We start from the raw sequence: 25,272 nt of genomic DNA, 5'->3' as shown, positions 1-25,272 counted from the left end.
TCATATGGGTGACTTCCCAAAAAATACCCAGAAAACATAAAACTTTATTTAGGTCAGTATTAAAAATAGGCAATAAATTTACTTTACCTTAGAAAATATCAACTGTAACTATAATCCTATATGACTCCTCCTAAGGAGGGGCTCCCCCAAACTAAAAAGTGAAAAAAAAAATAACACACCAAATACAGTAAGATTATCTAGAATGAAATAATAGGCCAAATACAATAATTTAGAACCAAAATCCAGGATCATTTCCATTGGAGACCATAGATTAGACAGAAGAATTTTTAATCCATGGAAAAAAAAATTAGCCTGAGGTAAATACCATATGATATCCCTTATATCTGGAATCTAAAATATCACACAAATGAATTTACCTAAAAACAGACGAAGAACAGACTTGTGGTTGCCAAGGGTGAGGGGAGGCTGGGAGATGGATGAATTAGGAGTTTGGGATTAGCAAATGCAAACTATTATATATAGAACAGATAAATGGCAAGGTACCACTGTATAGCATGGGGAACTATATTCAGTATCCTCTGAGAAATCATAATGAAAAAGATTATGTAAGAGAATGTGTGTGTGTATATATATATGTATAACTGAGTTACTTTGCTGTACAGAAATTTACATGCAAATCGACTACACTTCAATAATTTTTTTAAAAAAAATTAGTCTTTGAATCTGCAAACCTTTGAACACTATGTATTAATAAAATAGTTTGGACCAAATAAGAATGATTTTTAAAAAACAAACAAACCACCCTATTATAAAACACCGTCATGGACAGGACACAGAGGACTGCCTAGACCAAATGACACATCCGAGCATAAAGTTTAGGTCCTGGAGCCCCCCACCTCCATCTGCATCCTGGATGCACCACTCATTAGTTACATGACCTTGCACATGTTAGTTGACCTCCATGAGCTTCCATGTCCTCAGGTATAAAATGGCCTTAATAGTACTACCCACCTTTAGAGTTGATGCTAAAATTAAACAAAACTTGAACAGAAAGCATTTCCAGTAGTGCCTAAAAAAGAGTAAGTACTCTAATTATTAGAGAAAGGGAAAACAAAACCATAGTGAAATACAATATCACACAGGTCAGAAGGACCATCATTTAAAAAAAAAAAAAACCTATAAAAAATAAATGCTGGAGATGATGTAAAGAAAAGGGAACCCTCCTACACTGTTGGTGGGAATGTAAGTTGGCATAGCCACGGTAGAAAACAGTATAGGTTCAGTTCAGTTTAGTTGTTGAGTTATGTCCACCTCTTTGCAACCCCATGAACTGCAGCACGCCAGGCCTCCCAATCCATCACCAACTCCCAGAGTTTACCCAAACTCAAGTCCATTGAGTTGGTGATGCCATCCAACTATCTCAAACTCTGTCGTCCCCTTCTCCTCCTGCCCTCAATCTTTCCCAGCATCAGGGTCTTTTCCAATGAGTCAGCTCTTTGCATCAGGTGGCCAAAGTATTGAAGTTTCAGCTTCAACATCAGTCCTTCCAATGAACACCCAGGACTGATCTCCTTTAGGATGGACTGGTTGGATCTCCTTGCAGTCCAAGGGACTCTCAAGAGTCTTCTCCAACACCACAGTTCAAAAGCATCAATTCATTGGCCCTCAGCTTTCTTTATAGTCCAACTCTCACATCCATCCATGGCCACTGGAAAAACCATAGCCCTGACTAAACAAACCTTTGTTGACAAAGTAATGTCTGCTTTTTAATACGGTGTCTCGGTTGGTCATAACTTTCCATCCAAGGAGTAAGAGTCTTAATTTCATGGCTGCAATCACCATCTGCAGTGATTTTGGAGCCCAAAAAAATAAAGTCAGCCACTGTTTCCCCACCTATTTGCCAGGAAGTGATGGGACCAGGTGCCATGATCTTAGTTTTCTGAATGTTGAGCTTTAAGCCAACTTTTTCACTCTCCTCTTTCACTTTCATCAAAAGGCTCTTTAGTTCTTCTTCACTTTCTGCCATAAGGGTGGTGTCACCTGCATATCTGAGGTTATCGATATTTCTCCTGGAAATCTTGATTCCAGCTTGTGCTTCTTCCAGCCCAGTGTTTCTCATGATGTACTCTGCAGATAAGTTAAATAATCAGGGTAATAAGTTAATACCTTATTAACTTAATAAGATAAGTTAATATACAGGCTTGACGTACTCCTTTTCCTATCTGGAACCAGTCTGTTGTTCCATGTCCAGTTCTAACAGAAAACAGTATAGATGTTCCTCAGAAAACTAAAAAAAGAGATACCATATAATCTAGCAATCCTAATCCTGAACATATATCTACACAAAGCTATATTTCAAAAAGATACATGCACCTCTATGTTCAAAAAAGCACTAGTCACAGTAGCCAAGACATAAAATAACCTAAATCTCTATCAACAGATAAATGCATAAAGAATATGTGGTACATACATGCAATGGAATACTACTCACCCATGAAAAGTAGAATGGGAAATGTCATCTGTGGCACCAAGGATGATAGACACAGAGACTATCATACTAAGTAAGTTAGAAAAAGAAAAACAAATGTGTAATGGAAGCACCCAAATACATAAATATTAACATACATAAAGGTTCTGTTAATGTTCAGAGAAATACAATATAAATAAGAGACATTAACACCCCACTCACATGAATGGACAGATCTTCCAGACAGAGAATCGTAAGGCAACAGAGGCACTAAAGGATACAATAGAACAGTTAGGCTTAATTGATATTTTCAGGATATTACATTAAAAATAAAAAACAGAATAAACATTCTTTTCAAGTGCACATTAAACATTCTCTAGGACTGACCACATACTAGGGCAGAAAACATGCCTCAACAAATTTAAGAGTACAGAAATTATCACAAGCATCTAACTACAAGGGGATGAAGCTAGACATGAACCACAAAAAAAGAAATGAGAATATAGCTATTTCATGGAGACAAAACAACATGAGACTAAAAAACTAATAGGTTAAAGATGAAGTCAAAGAGGAAATTAAAAGATACCTAAAGACAAATGACATTTCATCTGAAAGCAGCAGAACACACTTTATTCTCAAGTGCACATGCAACATTCTGCTGGAAAGATTACATCTTCAGTCAAAAATCAAGCCCCAGTAAATTTAAGAAGAATGAAATCCTATCAAGCATTTTCTGACCACTATGCTATAAGACTAGAAATCAATTACAGGAAAAAGACACCTATAAAAAACACACATGCATGGAGGCTAAACAATCCACTACTAAATAACCAAGAGAGCACTGAAGAAATGAAAAATGAAATTAAAAAATACCTAAGGAAAAAAATGAAAACATGACTCAAAACCTGAGAGGCAGCAAATGCAGTTCTAAGAGGGGAGTTTATAGCAATACAATCCTACCGCAAGAAATAAGAAAAATCTTAAATAAACAACCTATCCTTACACTTAAGACAATTAGGGAAACAAACAAACAAAAAATAAAAGTAGAAGGAAAGAAACAATAAAGATCATGGCAGAAACAAGTGAAAGAGAAATGAAGAAAACAATAGCAAAGATTAGTGAAAATAAGGGCTGGTTTTGAGAAGATAAACAAAATTGACAAACCTTTAACCAGACTTATCAACAGGCAAGTTTGGCTTTGGAGTAAATGAAGCAGGGCAAAGGCTAACAGTTTTGCCAAGAGAACGCACTGGTCATAGCAAATACCCTTTCCAACAACACAAGAGACGACTCTACACGTGGATATCACCAGATGGTGATATTGAAATCAGATTGATTATATTCTTTGCAATCGAAGATGGAGAAGCTCTATATAGTCAGCAAAAATAAGACCAGGAGCTGACTGTGGCTCAGATCATGAACTCACTATTGCCAAATTCAGACTTAAGTTGAAGAAAGTAGGGAAAATCACAGGGCCATTCAGTTATGACCTAAATCAAATCCCTTATGATTATACAGTGGAAGTGAAAAACTGATTCAAGGGATTAGATCTGATAGAGTGCCAGAACTATGGACAGAGGTTCATAACATTGTACAGGAGGTGGTAATCAAAACCATCCCCAAGAAAAAGAAAGGCAAAATGGTTATCTGAGGAGGCCTTACAAACAGCTGAGAAAAGAAGAGAAGTGAAAGGCAAAGGAGAAAAGGAAAGAGATACTCATCTGAATGCACAGTTCCAAAGAATAGCAAGGAGAGATAAGAAAGGCTTCTTAAGTAAACAATGCAAAGAAATAGAGGAAAACAATAGAATGGGAAAGACTAGAGATCTCTTCAAGAAAATTAGAGATACCAAGGGAATGTTTCATGCAAAGATGGGCACAATAAAGGACAAACAGTATGGACCTACCAGGAGCAGAAGATATTAAGAAGAACTGACAAGAATACACAGAAGAACAATACGAAAAAGTCTTAATGGCCTGGATACCCACAATGGTGTAATCACTCACCCAGAGCCAGACATCCTGGAGTGTAAAGTCAAGTGGACCTCAGTAAGCATTACCACAAACAAAGCTAGTGGAGGTGATGGAATTTCAGCTGAGATATTTCAAATCCTAAAAGATGATGCTGTTAAAAGTACTGCATGTAATATGTCAGCAATTTGGAAAACAAAGCAGTGGCCACAGGACTGGAAAAGGTCAGTTTTCATTCCAAACCCAAAGAAGGACAATGCCAAAGAATGTTCAAGCTACCAAGCAATAGCACTCATTTTATATGCTAGGAAGGTAATGCTCAAAATCCTTCAAGCTAGGCTTCAACAGTACGTGAACCATGAACTTCCAGATGTTCAAGCTGGATTTAGAAAAGGCCGAGGAACTAGACATCAGATTGCCAACATCTAATGGATCACAGAAAAAGGAAGAGTATTCTACAAAAACATCTACTTCTGCTTCACTGAATATGCTAAAGCCTTTGGCTGTGTAGATCACCACAAAGTGGAAAAAAGATGGGAATACCAGATCACCTTACCTGCCTCCTGAGAAACCTGTATGCAGGCCAAAAACAACAGTTAGAACCAGACATGGAATAACAGACTGGTTTCAAATTGGGAAAGCAGTACTTCAAGGCTGTATATTGTCACCCTGCTTATTTAACCTATATGCAAAGTACATCATGAGAAATTCTGGGCTGTATGATTTTTTCTAGCTGGAATCAAGATTGCCAGGAGAAACATCAACATTTTCAGATATGCAGATGACACCACCTTAATGGCAGAAAATGAAGAGGAAACAAAGAGCCTCTTGACAAAGGTGAAAGAAGAGAGTGAAAAAATTGGTTTAAAACTCAACATTCAAATAACCAAGATCATGGCATCTGGTCCCATCACTTCATCCAAATAGATGGGGAAACAATAAAAACAGTGACAGACTTTAAATTCCTGGGCTCCAAAAATCATTGCAGATGGTGACTGAAGTTATGAAATTAAAAGATGCTTGCTCCTTGGAAGAAAAGCTATGACCAACCCAGACAGCATATTAAAAAGCAGAGATATCACTTTGCTGACGAAGGTCTGTATAGTCAAAGCAATGGTTTTCCCAGTAGCCATGTATGGATGTGAGAGCTGGACCATGAAAAGAGGCTGAGTGCCAAAGAATTAATGCTTTTGAACTGTGGTGCTGCAGAAGCCTCTTGAGAGCCCCTTGGACAGCAAGGAAATCAAACCAGTCAATCCTAAAGGAAATCAGTCCTGAATATTCATTGGAAGGACTGATGCTGAAGCTGATGCTCTAATACTTTGGCCACCTAATGAGAAGAGCCGACTCACTGGGAAAGATCCCGATGTTGGGAAAGACTGAAAGCAGGAGAAGGGGATGACAAGAGGATGAGACGACAGAGACTGGCATTCACTGATGGCATCCACTGAATCTGTGGATGGCATCACAGATTTAATGGACATGAGTTTGCGCAAACTGAGGGAGATAGTGAAGGACAGGGAAGAGGGGCATGCTGCAGTTCATAGGGTTGCAAAGAGTCAGACACGACTGAACAACAACAAAAAATTCTCATTAAGAAAAAAAGGAAGAGGACTCAAATCAATAAAATTCGAAATAAAAAACGGAGAAGTTACAAAAGACACCAAAGAAACACAAAGGATCGTAAGAGTCAAGCAACTATCTGCCAATTACGTGGATAACCTGGTTGAAATGGACAAATTCTTAGAAAAGTACAACCTTCCAAGACTGAACCAGGAAGAAACAGAAAATATGAGCGGACCAATCACAAATACTGAAATTGAAACTGTGATTAAAATTTTCCAACAAACCAAAGTCCTGGACCAGATGGCTTCACAGGCAAATTTCACCAAACATTTAGAGAAGAGTTAACAACCACTGTTTGCCAAAACTACAGAGGAAGAAACACTTCCAAACTCATTCTAGAGGCCACAATCTTCCTGACACCAAAACCAGACAAAGATAACACAAAAAAGAAAATTATAGGCCGATATCACTGATGAACATGGATATATAAATCCTTAACAAAATAGTAGCAAACAGATTCTAACAACACAATAAACCGATCATACACCATGATCAAGTCAGGTTTATCCCAGGGATGCAAGGGTTCTTCAATATAGGCAAATCAATCAATGTGATACACCATATTAACAAACTGAATAATAAAAACCATATGATAATCTCAACAGAAGCAAAAATAGGTTCTGACAAAATTAGGTTCTGACAAAATTCAACACAAATTTCTAATAAAAAAAAAATTCTCTAGAAAGAGGGCATAGAGGGAACCTACCTCAAAATAATAAAGGGTATATACAACAAAACCACAGCAAACATTATTCTCAGTGGTGAAAAACTGAAAGCATTTCCTCTAAGATCAGGAACAAAACAAGCGAGCCCACTATTACCACTATTATACAAAATAGTATTGGAAGTCCTAGCCATGACAATCACAGAAGAAAAAGAAATAAAAGGAATCCAAATTGGAAAATAAGAAGTAAAACTGTCACTGTTTACAGATGACATGATACTATACATATAAAATCCTAAACACATTGCCAGAAAACTATCAGAGTTCATTGATGAATTTGAGTAAAGTTTCAGGATACAAAACTAATCCACAGAAGTCTGTTGCATGTCACTATGCTGAGAATTAAAGATCAGCAAGAGAAATCAAGAAGACAACCCATTTACCATTGCATTGAAAGAATAAAACACCTGGGAATACGCCTACCTAAGGAGACAAAAGACGTGTACTCCAAAACCTACAAGATGCTGAGGAAGAAATCTAAGACAACACAAACAGAAGGAAAAGTAGACCATGTTCTTGGACTGGAAAAATCAATATTGCAAAAATGACTGTACTACCCAAGGCAATTTACAGATTCAATGTAATCCCCATCAAATTACCAATGGCATTCTTCACATAACTAGGACAAAAAATTTTACAATTTGTATGGAAACACTAAAGACCCAGAATAGCCAAAGCAATCCTGAGAAAGAAAAATGGAAGTGAAGTTATCAGGCTCCCTGACTATACCACAAAGCTGGAGTCACCAAGACAGTATATTACTGATGCAAAAACTGAAATATAGAACAATGGAACAGGTTAGAGAGTCCAGAGATTAACTCACCAACCTATGGTCACCTAATCTATGACAAAGGAAGCAAGAATATACAATGGAGAGAGAGCCTCTTCGATAGTGGTGCTAGGAAAACTGGACAGCTACATGTAAAAGAAATGAAATTAAAATACTCTCTAACATCATACACAAAAATAAACTCAAAATGAATCAAAGAGCTAAATGTAAGGCCTGATACTATAGATCTCTTAGAGGAAAACAGAGCCAGGACACTGACATAAATCACAGCAACACTGTTTATGTCCCACCTCCTAGAGTAATGAAAATAAAACAAAAATTAAAAATGGGACCTAATTAAATTTAATTTTGCACAGCAAAGGAAACCATAAACAAAAAGACAAACCTCAAAATGGGGGGAAAAAACTGAAAACAAAGCAACCAACAAGGGATTAACCTCCAAATGTGCAAACAGCTCAAGCAGCTCAATATTAAAAAAAAAAAAAAAAAAAAGAACCCCATCAAAAGACAGACAGCATACCTAAATAGACATTTCTATAAAGAAGACATGCTGCTGCTGCTAAGTCACTTCAGTCGTGTCCGACTCTGTGCGACCCCATAGACAGCAGCCCACCAGGCTCCATAGTCCCTGGGATTCTCCAGGCAAGAACACTGGAGTGGGTTGCCATTTCCTTCTCCAATGCATGAAAGTGAAAAGTGAAACATACAGATGGCTAAAGACAAAATGAAAAGATGCTCCACATCACTAATTATTAGTGAAATGCAAATCAAAACTACAACATGGCATCAGTTCAGTTCAGTTGCTCAGTCGTGTCCGACTCTTTGCGACCCCATGAACTGCAGCACGCCAGGCCTCCCTGTCCATCACCAACTCCCAGAGTCCACCCAAACCCATGTCCATCGAGTCGGTAATGCCATCCAACCATCTCATCCTCTGTCGCCCCCTTCTCCTCCTGCCCTCAATCTTTCCCAGCATCAGGGTCTTTTCCAATGAGTCAGCTCTTTACAACAGGTGGCCAAAGTATTGGAGTTTCAGCTTCAGCATCAGTCCTTCCAATGAATATTCAGGACTGATTTCCTTTATAATGGACTGGTTGGATCTCCTTGCAGTCCAAGGGACTCTCAAGAGTCTTCTCCAACACCACAGCTCAAAAGCATCAGTTCTTCGGTGCTCAGCCTTCTTCACAGTCCAACTCTCACATCCATACATGACCACAGGAAAAACCATAGCCTTGACTGGATGGACCTTACTTTATACCAGTTAGAATAGTGCTCACCAAAAAATTTACAAACAATAAATGCTAAAGAGGATATGGAGGAAAGGGAACCCTGCTACACTCTTGGGGGTAATGTCAGTTGGATATGGCCACTATGAAGAACATCATAGAAGTTCCTTAAAAGAGTAAAAATATAGCTACCATATAATCCAGCAATCCCAGTCCTAAGTATATACTGAGAGAAAACCACTGTTCCTTTCGTCTGGGTCCTGGTGTGCACAAGGTTTTTTGTAATTGCTGTAATTCAAAATTACAGTTTGAATTACACTGTAATTCAAACAGTGTAATTCAAAAAGAAACATGAATTACAACGTCCACTGAAGTACTATTTACAGTAGCCACAACATGGAAGCAATCTTAATGTCCATCAACAGAGGAATGGATAGGGACTTCCCTGGTGGTTCAGTGGCTAAGAGGCTTTGCTCCCAATGCAGGGGGCCTGGTCAGGGCATGAGATCCTCCATGTTGCAACTAAGAGTTCACAAGGCACAACTGAAGATTCCACACACCATAACTAACACATCCATCATGCAATAAAGACTGAAGATCCCACATGGCTACAACCAAGACCTCGCACAACCAAATGATAAGTAAACATTTAAAAAACAAGGAAGGAAGGAATGGATAAAGATGTGGTGTGTATATATATATATATATACACACGATGGAATACTACTCATTCCCGCAGGAGACTGAGCCAGACCTGCCTTGGAATGTCTGAGTGTCTCCTGGGGAGACATGGGTCAGCAGTGATCTGCCATGGGGACAGGAGCTCTGGCTGCAGCAGATGTGCGAGGAACAGAGTCTGGCTTATGTATTCTTGGAGGAGGTTGCCATTAGCTCCACTATGGAGCAACTGAGCAGAGCACCCACAAACCAGAGAACAATTATACCAAAAAAGTTCTCTCGCTATTGTGAAAGTTCCAGGGCCCACAGCAAACTTCCAGCCTGGGTATCCAGCAAAAGGACTGAGAACCTTCAGGGAAACAGACTCTTGGAGGGCACAACAAAACCTTGTGTTACCCAGACCCAGGAGAAAGGAACAGTGACCCCACAAGAGACTGAGCCAGACTTGCCTGTGAGTGTATGGGAGTCTCCAGCAGAGCTGTGGGTCAACAGTGGCCTGCTGCAGGGTTGGGGGCATTGACTACAACAGTCCTGGGAGCCACGGCATGCTGCCATTAAGTACTTTTGAAGGAGGTCGCCTATATCACCATTACCCCACCATAGTTTGGCCTCTGAACAAACTACAGGGAGGGAACACAGCCCCATCAGCAGAAAACTGGATTAAAGAATTACTGAGCATGGCTCTGCCCACCAGAGCAGAGCAAGACCCAGTTTTACCCACAGCCAGTCCCTTCTTTCAGGAAGCTTCCACAAGCCTCTTATCCTCATCCATCAGAGGGGAAGACAGAATGAAAACCACAATTATAAAAAACAAACCAAACTGATCACATGGATCATGACATCATCTAACCCAATGAAACTATGAGCCATGCTGTGGCCACCCAAGACAGATGGGTTATGGTGAAGAGTTCTGACAAAATGTGGCGCACTGGAGAAGGGAATGGCAAACCACTTCAGCATTCTTACCGTGAGAATCCCATAAACAGTATGAAAAGGCAAAAATACATGACAGTGAAAGATAAACTTCCCAGGTCAGTAGGTACCCAATATGCTAACGGAGAAGAGTGGAGAAATAACTCCAGAAGGAATGAGGAGGCTGAACCAAAGCGGAAACGACCTCTGTTTGGAAGTGTCTGGTGTTGGAAGGAAAGCCCAATGCTGTAAAGAACAATACTGCATAGGAACTGAAATGTCAGTTCCATGAATCAAGGTAAATTCAAAGTGGTCAAACAGGTGATGGCAAAAGTGAACACTGACACTTTAGGAATCAATGAATGAAAATGGAACAGAATGGGAGATGACCATTACATCTACTACTGTGGGCAAGAATCACATAGAAGAAATGGAGTAGCCCTCACAATCAATAAAAGGGTCCAAAATGCAGTACTTGGGTGCAATCTCAAAAATGACAGGATGATCTCTGTTCATTTCCAAGGCAAGCCATTCAATATCGGTGTAATCCTAGATTATGCCCCAACCACTAATGCCGAAGAAGCTGAAGTTGAACAGTGCTATGAAGACAATAAGACCTTCTAGAAATAATACCAAAAAAAAAGATGTCCTTTTCATCATAGGGGACTGGAATGCAAAAGCAGGAAACAAGACATACCTTGAGTAACAGGCAAGCTTGGCCTCAGAGTACAAAATGAAGCAGGGCAAAGGCTAACAGTTTTGCCAAGAGTACGCACCAGTCATAGCAAATACCCTCTTCCAACAACACAAGAGACAACTCTACACATGGACATCACCAGATGGTCAATACTGAAATGAGATTGATTATATTCTTTGCAGTCAAAGAGGGAGAAGCTCTATACAGTCAGCAAAAACAAGACCAGGACCTGACTGTGGCTCAGATCATGAAGTCCTTATTGCCAAATTGAGACTTAAATTGAAGAAAGTAGGGAAAACCACTAGACCATTCAGGCATGACCTAAATCAAATCTCTTATGACTATACAGTGGAAGTGACAGATTCAAGGGATTAGATCTGATAGACACAGTGCCTGAAGAACTATGGACAGAGGTTCATAACATTGTACGAGAGTTCAGTTCAGTTTAGTCTCTCAAGTGGCCCACTCTTTGCGACCCCATGGAAGCATGTGAGGCTTCCCTGTCCACCACTAACTCCCAAAGCTAGCTCAAACTCATGTCCATCAAATCGGTGATGCCATCCAACCATCTCATCCTCTGTTGTCCCCTTCTCCTCTTGCCTTCAATCTTTCCCAGCCTCAGGGTCTTTTCTAATAAGTCAGTTCTTCGCATTAGGTGGCCAAAGTAGTGTAGTTTCAGCTTCAACATCAGTCCTTCCAATGAATATTCAGGACTGATTTCCTTTAGGATGGACTGGTTGGATCTCCTTGCAGTTCAAGGGACCCTCAAGAGTCTTCTCCAACACCACAGTTCAAAAGCATCAATTCTTTGGCACTCAGCTTTCTTTATAGTCCAACTCTCACATTCATACATAACTACTGGAAAAACCATAGCTTTGATAAGACAGACCTTTGTTGGCAAAGTAATGTCTCTGCTTTTTAATATGCTGTCTAGGTTGGTCATAGCTTTTCTTCCAAGGAGTAAGCGTCTTTTAATTTCATGGCTGAAGTCTCCATCTGCAGTGATTTTGGAGCCCAAGAAAATAAAGTCTCCTACTGTTTTCCTTGTTTCCTCATCTATTTGCCATGAAGTGACGGGACCAGATGCCAAGATCTTAGTTTTCTGAATGTTGAGTTTAAAGCCAGCTTTTTCACTCTCCTCTTTCACTTTCATCAAGAGGCTCTTTAGTTCTTCTTCATTTTCTGCCATTAAAGTGGTGTCATCTGTGTATCTGAGGTTATTGATATTTCTCCTGGCAATCTTGATTCCAGCTTGTGCTTCATCTAGCCTGGCATTTCACATGATACACTCTGCACATAAGTTAAATAATCAGGGTGACAATATACAACCTTGATGTACTCCTTTCCCGATCTGGAACCAGTCTGTTGTTCCATGTCCAGTTCTAACTGTTGCTTCTAACTGCATACAGATTTCTCAGAAGACAGGTGAGGTGGTCTGGCATTCCCATCGTTTTAAGAATTTTCCACAGTTTGTTGTGATCCACAGAGTCAAAGGCTTTGGTGTAGGCAATAAAGCAGAAGTAGATGTTTTTCTGGAACTCTCTTGCTTTTTTGATGTAAGATGTACAGGAGGTAGTGATCAAAACCATACTCAAGAAAAATAAATGCAAAAAGGCAAAATGGTTGTCTGAGGAGGCCTTACAAATAGCTGAGAAAAGAGAAGTGAAAGGGAAAGGAGAAAAGGAAAGATATACCCATCTGAATGCACACTTCCAAAGAATAGCAAGGAGAGATAAAAATTCTTTGGAAAGATTAGAGAACTCTTCAAGAAAATTAGAGATACCAAGGGAACATTTCATGCAAAGATGGGCACAATAAAGGAAAGAAACGGTATGGACCTAACAGAAGCAGAAGATATTAAGAAGAGGTGGCAAGAATACACAGAAGAACTATACAAAATTTATCTTCATGACCCAGGTAACCATGATGGTGTGATCACTCATCTAGTGCCAGACTTCTTGGAGTGTGAAGTCAAGTGGGCCTTAGGAAACATCACTACGAACAAAGCTAGTGGAGGTGATGGAATTCCAGTTGAGCTAACTCAAGTCCTAAATGATGATACTGTGAAGTGCTGCATTCAATATGTCAGCAAATTTGGAAAACACAGCAGTGGTCACAGGACTGGAAAAGGTCAGTTTTCATTCCAATCCCAAAGAAAGGCAATACCAAAGAATGTTCAACCTACTGCACAACAGCACTCATCTCACATGCTAGCAAAGTAATGCTCAAAATTCTCCAAGCCAGGCTTCAACAGAATGTGAACCGTGAACTTCCAGATGTTCAAGCTGGATTTGGAAAAGGCAGAGGAACTAGACATCAAATTGCCAATATCCTTTGGATCACCGAAAAAGCAAAAGAATTCCAGAAAAACATCTACTTCTGCTTCAATGACTTCGCTAAAGCCTTTATATGGATCACAACAAACTGTGGAACATTCTTAAAGAGATGGGAATACAAAACCTCCTTATCTGCCTCCTGAGAAACCTGTATGGACTTCAAAAAGTAACAGTGAGAATCGGACATGGAACAATGGACTGGTTCAAAATTGGGAAAGGAGTACATCAAGCTGTATATTGTCACCCTGCTTATTTAATTTATATGCATCATGAGAAATGCCAGGCTGGATGAAGCTCAAACTGGAATCAAGATTGCTGGGAGAAATATCAATAACCTCAGATATGCAGATGACACCACCTTAATAGAAGAAAATGCAGAGTAAGTAAAGAGCCCCTTGATGAAGGTGAAAGAAGAGAGTGAAAAAGTTGGTTTAAAACTCAACATTCAAATAACTAAGATCATGGCACCCAGTCCTATCACTCCATGGCAAACAGATGGCGAAACAATGGAAACAGTGACAGACTTTCTTTTCTTGGGCTCCAAAACCACTTCAGACAGTGACTGCAGCCATGAAATTAAAAGATGTTTGCTCCTTGGAAAAAAAGCTATGACAAACCTAGACAGCATATTAAGAAGCAGAGACATCACTTTTCCGACCAAAGTCTGTGTAGCCAAAGCTATGGTTTTTCCAGTAGTCATGTACAGATGTGAGAGTTGAACCATAAAGAAGGGTGAACACAAAAAAATGATGCTTTTGAACTGTGGTGTTGGAGAAGACTCTTGAGAGTCCCTTGGACTACAAGGAGATCCAACCAGTCAATCCTGAAGGAAATTAACCCTAAATGTTCATTGGATGGACTGATGCTGAAGCTGAAGCTCCAAAACTTTGTCCATCTGATGTGAAAAGCCAACTCATTAGAAAAGATCCTTATGCTAGGAAACACTGAGGTAGGAGAAGTGGTGACAGAAAATGAGATGGTCGGATGGCATCATCGACTCAATGGACATGGGTTTGAGGAAACTCAGGGAGACAGAGAAGGACAAGGAAGCCTGGCATACTGCAGTTCATGGGGTCTCAAAGAGTCGTACACAACTGAGTGACTGAACAGCAACAACAGTTTGTGGAATCTAAAAAAAAGGGGTACCAATGAACTTATCTACAAAACAGAAATAGACTTATAGATGTAGAAAAGAAACAGAGTTACCAGGTGGTACAGGGGGGATAAATTAAGAGAGCTGGGAGTGACACAAACACACCACTATATATAAAATAGATAGAAATAAGGACCTATTGTATAGCACAGGTAACTCCAATCAATATTCTGTAATGACCTATATGGCAAAAAAGTGAACATATGCACCGAAGAATTGATGCTTTCTAATTGTGGTGTTGTAGAAGATCCCTGAGAGTCCCTTGGATTGCAAGGAGATCAAATCAGTCAATCCTAAAGGAAATCAACCCTGAATATTCATTGCAAGGACTGATGCTGAAGCTCTACTACTTTGGCCACTTGATGCCAAGAGCCAACTCACTGGAAAAGACCCTGATGCTGGGAAAGGTTGAAGGCACAAGGAGAAGGGGGCAGTAGAGGATAAGATGGTTAGATAGCATCACTGACTCAACAAACATGAATTTGAGCAAACTCCAGGAGACACTGAAGGACAGGGAAGCCTGGTGTGTTGCAGTCCATATAGTCACAAAGAGTTGGACATGACTTAGCGACTGAACAATAACAAATGCCTGATTCACTTTGCTGTACACCTGAAACTAACACAACACTGTAAACAGCTGTACAGCAATAAAATTTTCTTAAAAAAGAATATACAATGGGAAAAAATCTGCCTCTACAACAAGTGATGTTGGGAAATTTGGAGTGCCACATGTAAATCAATGAAGTTAGAACACACCCTTCTCAGTAATCTCAAAAAAAAAAAAAAAAAAAATCACAAAATGGCTAAAAGACTTAAACACAGACATGACAACATAAAACTCCTAAAAGAGAATGTAGGTAAAACAGTCTCTGATATACATCATACAAATGTTTTCTTAGGTCAGTCTCCCAAGGCAATACACTTCACCGTAGCCAAAAGGCCTAGAAGCCATCCCATGGCAACAGAAACAAAGAAATGGGACCTACTCAAACTTAAACTCTTTTGCGTCACAAAGGAAATATAAACAAAATGAAAAGACAACCTAAAAAATAGGAGAAAATATTTGCAAATGATGTGACTGAAAGGGCTTAATTTGCAAAATATGCAAACAACTCATGCAACTCAATAGCAAAAATCAAAAAACTCTATCCAAAACTGGGCTGAAAATCTAAATAGACATTTCTGCAAAGAAGGCATACGGATGGCCAATAGACACACAAAAAGATGTTCAACAACACTAATTATTAGAGAAATGCAAATCAAAACTACAATAAGGTATCACCTCACACCAGTCAGAAAGGAAATCATTTAAAAATCTAAAAATAAAAAAAGTTGGAGAGCACGTGGAGAAAAGGGAACCCTCTCACACTGTTGGTGGGACCGTACGTTGGTGCAGCCACTGTAGAGAACAGTATGAAGTTCCTCAGAAAACTAAAATAGCTTTCCTTATGATCCAGCAATCCCACTCATGGGCATATATTCATATGAAAGAATAATTCAAAAAGATACATGTACCCTAATGTTCACAGTAGCACTATTTACAACAGCCAAGTCATGGAAACAATATAAATGCCCATCAACTGACGAATGGATAAAAAGGTGTGGTACATATATACAATGGAATACTACTCAGCCATCAGAAAGGATGAAACAACATGCCATTTGCAGCAACATGGATGAACCTAGAGATTATCATACTAAGTGAAGTAAATCAGAAAGAGAAAGAGAGATACCATATGACATCACTTATATGTGGATTCTATAATACGGCATTAAATGACATTCTATATGTCATTTTATACGCATTCTATAAAATGGATCTACCTGTGAAACAGAAACAGAATCACAGGCATAGAGAACACACTTGTGGTTGCCAAGGGGTGAAGGATGGGGGAGGGATGCATTGGGAATTTGGAGTTACCAGATGCGAAGTATTATACAGAGAATGGATAAACAACAAGGTCCTACTGTGTGTGCATATATCATAAATAGGCACATATAAATGAATCATTTTGTTGTATATCAGAAATTAGCACAATATTGTGAATCAACTATACCTTAAGAAATTTAAAAAGGGGGGCTTCCCTGGTGGTCCAATCATTAAGAATCCATCGTGCAATGCAGGGGACATCAGTTGGATCCCAGGTCAGAGAAGATCCCACATGCTTTGGAGCAACGAAGCCTGCATGCCACAGCTACTGATCATGCGCTCTAGCGCCCACAAGCTGCAACAAGTGAAGCCCATGTGCCTCAAGCCTGTGGTCTGCAACAAGACAAACCGCCACAATGAGCAGCCCGCTCCATGCAATGAAGAGTAGCCCTGCTCACTGTGACTAGAGAAAGCCCTTGTGCAGCAACAAAGACCCACAGTAGTCAAACAATAATTAAAAAAAAAAAAAAATCATTAAATTTTTTTTAAATTTCATTAAAATTAGCTATTTTTTTTTAAAAAAAACTTATCATCCATTGCCTCAGCACAGGCACATGACCAATGTCCCTGTGAAGGTAAGACACTGGTGAAACCAGAAAAGCAAAGTGTTATTTGTGCTCTCAAAATCTGCCAACAAGGGTCTCATGAATCCCTGTGGTCCCAGTGAGAACGTAACAACTCGTGCTGCAGCAGTCAGAACAAAATCAACAGGCTCCCGGAAGTCCGAGGAAATGGAAAGTCCTCACACACAAGGACGCAAGAAATTCCAAACTCAACTCATTATCTTCTCACCCCTCTCCCACCCCGTTTTCCACACCCTAGGCCTGCTCCTATTTTCTGTACTATACGCCCAGCAGACAACTTCCCTGTCACCCCCATCCCTTGGCCCTCCCATCACAAGGACCTTTAAAACATCGCTTCCATTCACTCCCAGCACACTGCTGCTCCCCTATACTCTCTCTTGGCTTAGCAGCTGTAACAGCCTTCTTACAAGTCTCTCTTCTTACAAATCTTCCACACTTTCTCCAGGCCAATCATTCTCTTCAAAATCTCCAGAGGAACCTTTCCAGCTTGCAAAACCAACCAGGACACTTCTCCAGTGAAATCTCCAGCGTCTTTCAAGGCACACCCCTCCTCCTCTCTCTGCTCTCAATTCCTTCCACCCCCACATTCTTATTTTACACGCGCCATATGGAATCAAGACAGGTTCCTCAAGCTCCCACACTCTCTCCCACCTCTGTGCCTTGGGCATAGGCTCTTGCTTCTGTGTGGGATTCTTCATTGGTTTCTACCTAGAAAACTCCAGCTCACCCTACAAGGCCCCATTTCAAATGCTGCCACATCTCTGGAGCCTTCAATACCTTCTGCAGGCCGACCCAGATGCTCTATCTTCTGCACATGTATGGTCTCATATGCAGCTCCATAATCAATGTGCTCACCATTTTGTAGTGGTTTGTTCGCAGGAATATCCTCCAGCACTGAGCCTGAATATGTATGCCATGTTAACACTAATGAGAACAATGTAATAACAACCATAAGAAATCCTTTGTTTCTAAAAAATGCTATTAATGTTGAGTCTTTGGTAGATTCTATGTACTTTGCTAAGCCATGATTAGCTTGGACGACATAAAATTGCTAGTTGTTAATTGGTCAAGATGGTCACACATTGATGATTTCATGTACTTCAACCCAAACATGGATCTTTTAATCTTCACAACAACCTTAAGAGGTAGAGATGATATTTATTAAGAGATAAATATGATGCTATTTCCATTCTATGGATAAGAAAATTGAGGCTCAGAGGTTTCAAGTAACTTTGTCCTAGGTTTCAAGACAACAAAGTGACAGAGTCAGGAAAGTGAAAAATAAAGTAAAAGTGTGTCCAGCTCTTCTGTAACCCCATGGACTGCAGCCCACCAGGCTCCTCTTTGCATAGAATTCTCCAGGCAAGAATATTGCAGTAGGTTGCCATTCCCTCCTCCAAGGGAGTGTCCCTAACCAGGGACTGGACCTAGGTCTCCTGCATTGAAGGCAGATTCTTTACTGTCTGAGCCACCAGGGAAACCCGACGGGAGTCAGGACTCTAACCCAAAACCACTGCCTCTCAGTGCTCTTAACCAGGGCTATATCCCAACTCCCAAATTGTTTGTTTAATTGTTTAATCACCTAATGAGGCAATAACATGAGGATCCCTGGAGTTAGGATGATGGTCGCCTAACACTGAGATACAAGTCTGTGTTCAGCAAGCCTAGAAAGGACAAATTCTGATGTGCATGTGTGAGTTAAAGCAGGTTTCTCAGCTGCCAGCGAAGGCTGTTAAATACTGAAATGAGTTAATAAAGGTTATAGAATCTCTTTCAAGGGAAGGATTTCTTCCCCCAACGGGGGATAGATTCTCATCTGTCTGAGATGGTTGAAATATAATCCTCTGTGAAGGTCAATAAATTGGGCTCACCAAGTCCTTTCCAGATTCCATATGATACTCAGATACATGAGCTTAATGTGGCTCAGAGTGGGGCCTAAAATTGGGAGGGGGCTGATCCTCCAGCCGGACATAATCTCTTCTTCCTTTAAATGCTCTCAGCCTTCTGACTTGACCTTCTTTATGACATATGTAGTGATTTTTCTATGTTGTTGTGCTTTCCGAAAGAGAAACACAATTAAAAGATGAAATGTGTGTGGTTCATTTTCATATCTCCCACAGCGCCTCTGTTCAGTGTTACATTTAAAAATTTTTTATTTTCTCTTCTTTCCTGTTCTGAAAGAATCATACAGTCCCAAACTGAAAATAAGCCCCTGATTTTCATCCAAAATCCATTATCAAAACTCAGCAATTCACACCATGGGGCAAAGTTTTCTAAAATATGCTTTTGGTCCAGTCATTACTGGATACATTTTTTTTCTTTCTCCTTGCATCATTTTGAAATATGGTCATTCAGATGTAAATTCCTTTCAGGTAAAATGTCTGAAAAATAAACCAGCATTTCAGCCAATAAGAAAGCAATCTGGCTAGATTACTAATAAAAGATAACACATTTACATATCTAAGTGTTCCACCATTCCCAGTTAGAGTCACCACCAACTCAAAATAATTACAATGGAAAAAATTTTTCCATAATTGTCACTCCACAGAAGCATAATTTTTCATGATAATAGGTACAATAAGAATTGTTCCAGCTGTAAACCTGAAACTAACCACAACATTGTAAATCAACTATACCCCAATAAAAATTTTTAAAAATTGCTCTAGACCCTTATTCTCAATAAAAATAACAATACCTGTACTGAATATTAAGAAAATAAAACTTTTAAATGATCTAGTTCATCTGATCCATGTAACAGTCCTTACCATTTATATCACCACTTTTGAAGATATTTAGAGGAAACTTGGATCAGAGAGATGAAGAAAATTGCTATGACTCACAAAGCTAGGAATAGCAGAGTCTAGACTGGAACCCAGGCATTTTCCTGATTCCAAATCTCATGATCTTTCTACCAAATCTTTCTGTCCACATGGCCAATCTTAAAAAAAAAAAAAAAAAAAAACAGAAAAAAAAAACAGAAAAATTTATACCTCATCAGTATTAAAAAGAAAATCAAGATCCAGAGATAAATTATTAACTTAATAGAGGGGGCATATTTTCTTAATTTTAGTAATTGAGCTTGAACATTAATTTCTCACATCTGGTTAAAAAATACCACCAGCTAACATTCTTAGTATTTATATCTTGCCACTGCACTCAGTAGGAAATGGCACCCCACTCCAGTACTCTTGCCTGGAAAATCCCATGGACAGAGGAGCCTGGTGGGCTACAGTCCATGGGGTCGCTAAGAGTCAGACACGACTGAGCAACTTCACTGTCACTTTTCACATTCATGCATTGGAGAAGGCAATGGCAACCCACTCCAGTGTTCTTGCCTGGAGAATCCCAGGGACGGCGGAGCCTGGTGGGCTGCCGTCTATGGGGTTGCACAGAGTCGGACACGACTGAAGCCACTTAGCAGCAGCAGCAGCAACTGCACTCAGTACTTTATATGGATCAATTCACCTCATAGTTACAAGTTTAGAAGGTTACTTCTCTTTCCATTTTATAAAAGTGGAAACTGTGATTTACAAAGATTAAATTGTGAGGCCTTAGCTGTCTCAAGGTCACATGATTAAGAAAGTTAAGTGGCAGAACTGTGATCTGAACCCGTATCAGCAAAACCTAGAGCCTAGACTCTAAACCACCAGGGGTTCTCAAGGCTTGGTCCTGGTTAGGTAGCATCAGCTTACCTGGGAACTTGTTAGCCATGTGAATTCTCTGTCCACAACCAGATCTACTCTGGGAGAGGTGCCCAGAAAGCTATGTTTTAAAAAGCCTTCTAGGTGCTTCTAAGTTACACTAAAATCTGAGATCTTCTGTGCTAGACTCAAGTAAGAGTAAATAGTAACCATATATATATATGGATTCTGCATATGCTCTGTGCTATCAGGGAATGCCAAAACGGAGTGAGAGGAGTTGGAGATAACTAATAAGGTTTTCGTAAATGACAATATTCAGGGGCTAGAAAAGCCAAAAAGGGAAGGAATAAGCTTAACTAGTGCATGCAGAAGCTGAAAACAGCAATGATGAGCAATTAATCAGGCAATATGTTACACTGTAATCAAGGACCAGAAAATTCCGGAAGGACTAAATGACACAGAGTTTATTACTGCAATGGTAAATGATCATTAATAAAACGTGGCTATTAAAAGAACTAAAGAGATGAGTAATCATAGAAAGGAAATGTCAGCTGTAGAAGGAAAAACTTGCGGTCTTAATCACTTGAAGGAATTACAGGTCTGGACACAGAATCAAAAGAAAAGAATGGAAATTAGCAGTGTTATGAGAATACGGCACAAACCTGATTGCTTTTTTCATATACAAAAAAAGCTAGTTACAAAGACACCATGCACCGGTGAATAAAAAGTCTGGCTAACATCTCAACCACTAAAAATAAATTTACATAATTGTAGTTGCATATTGTTTAGCATCAATTCCTATCTCTGCTGTATAAATAAGAAATTATCTTGTTGAAACTGCTAAAATGCAGAGATTACCTGACTTGAATTTATCTAGCTCCACTGGTTATTCTTCAGATTTATCTGGCTGATGACCTCTGCTGACCTGTAAACTTCCTAAAGGACTAACTGCACAGGAGTTTCCAAAGAGAGAACCAGGAGCAGCTTCCAGGGCATGTCATTCCAATATCATTCATTGTATCTCCACAGAGAACTGCTTTTTCAAAGCATAATGTGGCGGGACTGAAAAGTGATATCAAGAAGAAAAAAAAAAACCTGCAACAAAGTATAAAAGGAAAAAGGATTCCAATAGAGACACCAAAAGTCATTACCCCACAAAACTGTGGGTTAGTCCTTTCATTTAAGGACTACTGGTTTGAGATCTTTAAAAAAGAAAAATTATCAGTTAAGTAGAAGCAAAAAGAATATGGCAATTAAAGATGTCAAAGGAAATACTAACCAGTAAAATCATCTAACTGGAATTATGAGAAGATATCATAATTTCCATGGAGGAAAAATTATGTTTTTCTCCAACTTCGTGTTTTGCAGGAATTTTTCATTTTCTCATAGCAATGAAAATTAGTTAAATTAGTTAAAATGTAGTGGGACTTCCCTGGTGGTCCAGTGGTTAAGACTTCATCTTTCAATGCATGGGTTGTGTGTTCGATCCCTGGTCATGCAACTAAGATCCCACATGCCTCGTGGCCAAAAAAAACAAAACAAAACAGAAGTAATATTGCAATAATTTTAAAGACTTTAAAAACGCTCCACATCAAAAAAAATCTTTCAAAAAATGTATCAACTACTTGCTATGTGCCAGGAATATGATTTTTATACCAATTCTGTGATGTATGTGTTATTTTTCACCCTCTCTCAATTTCCTATTTTATAAAGAAATTTATGGCAGAAAATTATTCTCCAAAGTGAGTCTTTAATAATTCTGCCCCTCCGTATATGTACATGGTGTTTCTCCCATAAACAGGTGGCACTTACCTTCTTTCCCTTCGAATCTGCTGAGTCTAAGACTAATTTAGCCAATAAAATGCAGAGAAAGAAATATTATGAGTATTCAAAGCAAGATATTAAGAACGCCGGGTAGTTTCTACATCTTGAAATCTAGCCACTGTGTTGTAAGAAAGCCCAAACAGCTCTTGTGAAATATAATCCAAACCTCTGGCTGACAGTCTTCATTTGAGCTCCCGGTCAATAGCCAGTACCAACTTGCCAGGTACCCAAGTGCACCATCTTGAAAGTATATCCTCCAATCCCAGTTAAAACACCCCAGCTGGTGACACATGGAACAGAGCTAAGCTCTACCAAATCCTATCCAAATGGCAAAACCATTGTTGTTTTAAGTCACCAAGCTTTGAGGCAGTGTATTACACAGAAACAAACAACTGAAACACTAAGCTACCAAGTTACATAGTGAGATGGTCCAACATCTGGTAGGCCATGCCTTTCTCTTTCGTATAAATTAACAAGCTGCATCTGAGGATGTGCGAAGAAAGGATTTCCAATCAGAGGCAAGGGTACTGGGGGAAAAAATATTTATATGGACAGTTTATGCCAACAAATAGTCACTGAGAACCTGGGAGGTGCCAGGAACTGAGGCTAGATGCTACAGATAAAAAGCTGAGTAGTCAGAGACCTGAACTCAAGAAATTCTCCATGCAAGGCCATTAAGTCAAAATTTCAATACCACAGGAAACTGGGGATCTGAGTTAAAAAGTTAATACTGCCAGGCTTCCCTGGTGGTCCAGTGGTTAAGAATCCACCTTGCAACGCAAGGGACACCAGCTCCTTCCCAGGTATGGGAAGATCCCACATTCCTTGCCGCAACTAGGCCCCTGTGCCACAACTACTGCACCTGTGCTCCAGAGCGTGCTGGCTGCCACTACTGAGTCCATGTACTGCAGCTACTAAATAAAGCCTGAGCACCCTAGAGCCTGTGCTCTGCAAGGAGGGAAGCTGCTGCAACCAGAAGCCCGAGTTCAGCAACTAGAGAGTAGCCCGCTCTCCAGCCCCCCTACTCTCTGAAACTACAGAAATCCAGCGCACAACAATGAAGACCAAGCACAGCCAAAAATAAAAACAATAAGCAAATAAAGTAAAAGCTTTTTTAAAAGTTAATACTCTTGGCACTGCAACCAGGTGGCCCACCAGTTCAGTCTCTGGTTTCAACAGTGTTTAGACGCAAGAGACCCTGGCTCCTGGCCTCCGACTCTACTCCAACCCCCTTTCCAAATGCGACCTTTGGAACCTAAGCTGAGTTTCGTGTCCTCACTCAACCATGGCCTTCCCAGATTCTCCCTGAATTATTCCACCGAGGTGGAGGACTCAGGCAACTGCCTGGTCTACATGTATCTGCAGGCCCCCTTCCACTTACCTTTTGCTGGGCTTTTATTTTGACTACGACCATGTGACTTGGGAAGACATGGGCCACTTCATGGAGTTGGCCGAGGAGAAAGGCGAGAACGCCAAGCCTGTCTTTAACACACAAACGACTGCAGCTGAGCCCTCTTCCAGAACTTGCCATACGGAAGCCGTTCCAAGACAAGCGGGGCAAAACCTTCGACGCTATGGAACCTACCATCGTTATGGAGAAGAATATGAACAAGGCCCTTTTGGATCCGAACGCCCCAGGTTCAGGCGGCAGGCCCCTAGCTCTCTAACTTCCGGGATGAAGGACTTCCGGATTGAGCGGTGAAACTCAACAAGATAGCAACCACGTGACTAATCTCATTCAGCTGGCAGCCCACGGGCTGGGTATCTGCTCAATAGGCTCAGCTTCAAGCATGTACTGGAGAAGGAAATGGCAACCCACTCCAGTACTCTTGCCTGGAAAATCCCATGGACGGAGGAGCCTGGTAGGCTACAGTCCATGGGGTCGCTAAAAGTCAGACACGAGTGAGCGACTTCGCTTTCACTTTTTACTTTCACGTATTGGAGAAAGAAATGGCAACCCACTCCAGTGTTCTTGCCTGGAGAATGGCGGGACGGGGGAGCCTGGTGGGCTGCCGTCTGGTGGGTCGCACAGAGTCGGACACGACTGAAGCGACTTAGCAGCAGCAGCAGGCACGTACAGAAGCCTCCATGGCCCAGCGGGCCTTGAGAGGCCCCTTTGACATCCCCTTGGTGTCAGAGCTTCTGTCAGAAGCCTCCCTTTGCAGACACGAGGCAGCTTTTTAACCAACCTGGGGCCTTCTCCCAAGTGAAGAAAGTGTTAGCAGCTCAGTCGTATCTGACTGCAACCCCAAGGACTATAGCTCACCAGGCTCCTCTGTCTATGGGATTCTCCAGGCAAGAATACTGGAGTGAGCTGCTATTTTCTTCTCCAGGGGATCTTCTCAACCCATGGACCGAACCCCGATCTCCCGTATTCCGGGCAGATTTTTTACTGTCTGAGACGTCAAGGAAGCCTTGGAGCCTTCTCCCACGCTATGAACCAAAGGTAGACAATAAAGATTTTTTCAGGGGGGGGGGGGGGAAAGTTAATGCTCTTGATTTTTTACATCCACCCTAATGCAAGGAATTACTGGGCAAGATTTGAAATAAACTGTAGTGGGGGTAATAGAATAGTGCAAGTAAGCTTGCAGGGTAGATCAACAACAACACAAAAGAATGTGTGTGTGTGTGTGTGTGTGTGTGTGTACATGTGTGTAAGAAAGGGTTAAATGGGTATTAGGGAAAGGAAATTTAAACCATTCAAATTTGTCTTTGTACATGCAACCATACATGCACACGTGTGCACATAGACA

General features: G+C 40.4%; 1 long non-coding RNA gene across 2 annotated transcripts; it reads right to left on the bottom strand.

Moving 5' to 3' along the window:
- On the bottom strand, window positions 1–24,856 carry LOC147366720 (uncharacterized). 2 transcript variants are annotated; one of them, XR_015169037.1, is made up of 3 exons: window positions 23,901–24,750; window positions 16,598–16,803; window positions 1–2,088 (listed from the first exon to the last, which is right to left on the bottom strand). It is a non-coding gene; the product is annotated as an uncharacterized LOC147366720 (long non-coding RNA). The 2 variants fall into 2 exon arrangements; XR_015169036.1 differs by lacking the exon at window positions 16,598–16,803 and having other exon boundaries at window positions 23,901–24,856.
- Between the last annotated feature and the right edge of the window lie 416 nt (window positions 24,857–25,272).

This window comes from Bos grunniens, chromosome 8, assembly GCF_055505025.1.
Source record: "Bos grunniens cultivar Pamir isolate PY7600 chromosome 8, Bosgru_T2T1.0, whole genome shotgun sequence".
Lineage (NCBI taxonomy): Eukaryota > Metazoa > Chordata > Mammalia > Artiodactyla > Bovidae > Bos > Bos grunniens.
The sequence above is the reverse complement of the archived record's forward strand: the minus strand, read 5'-3'. Positions and strand labels throughout refer to the sequence as shown.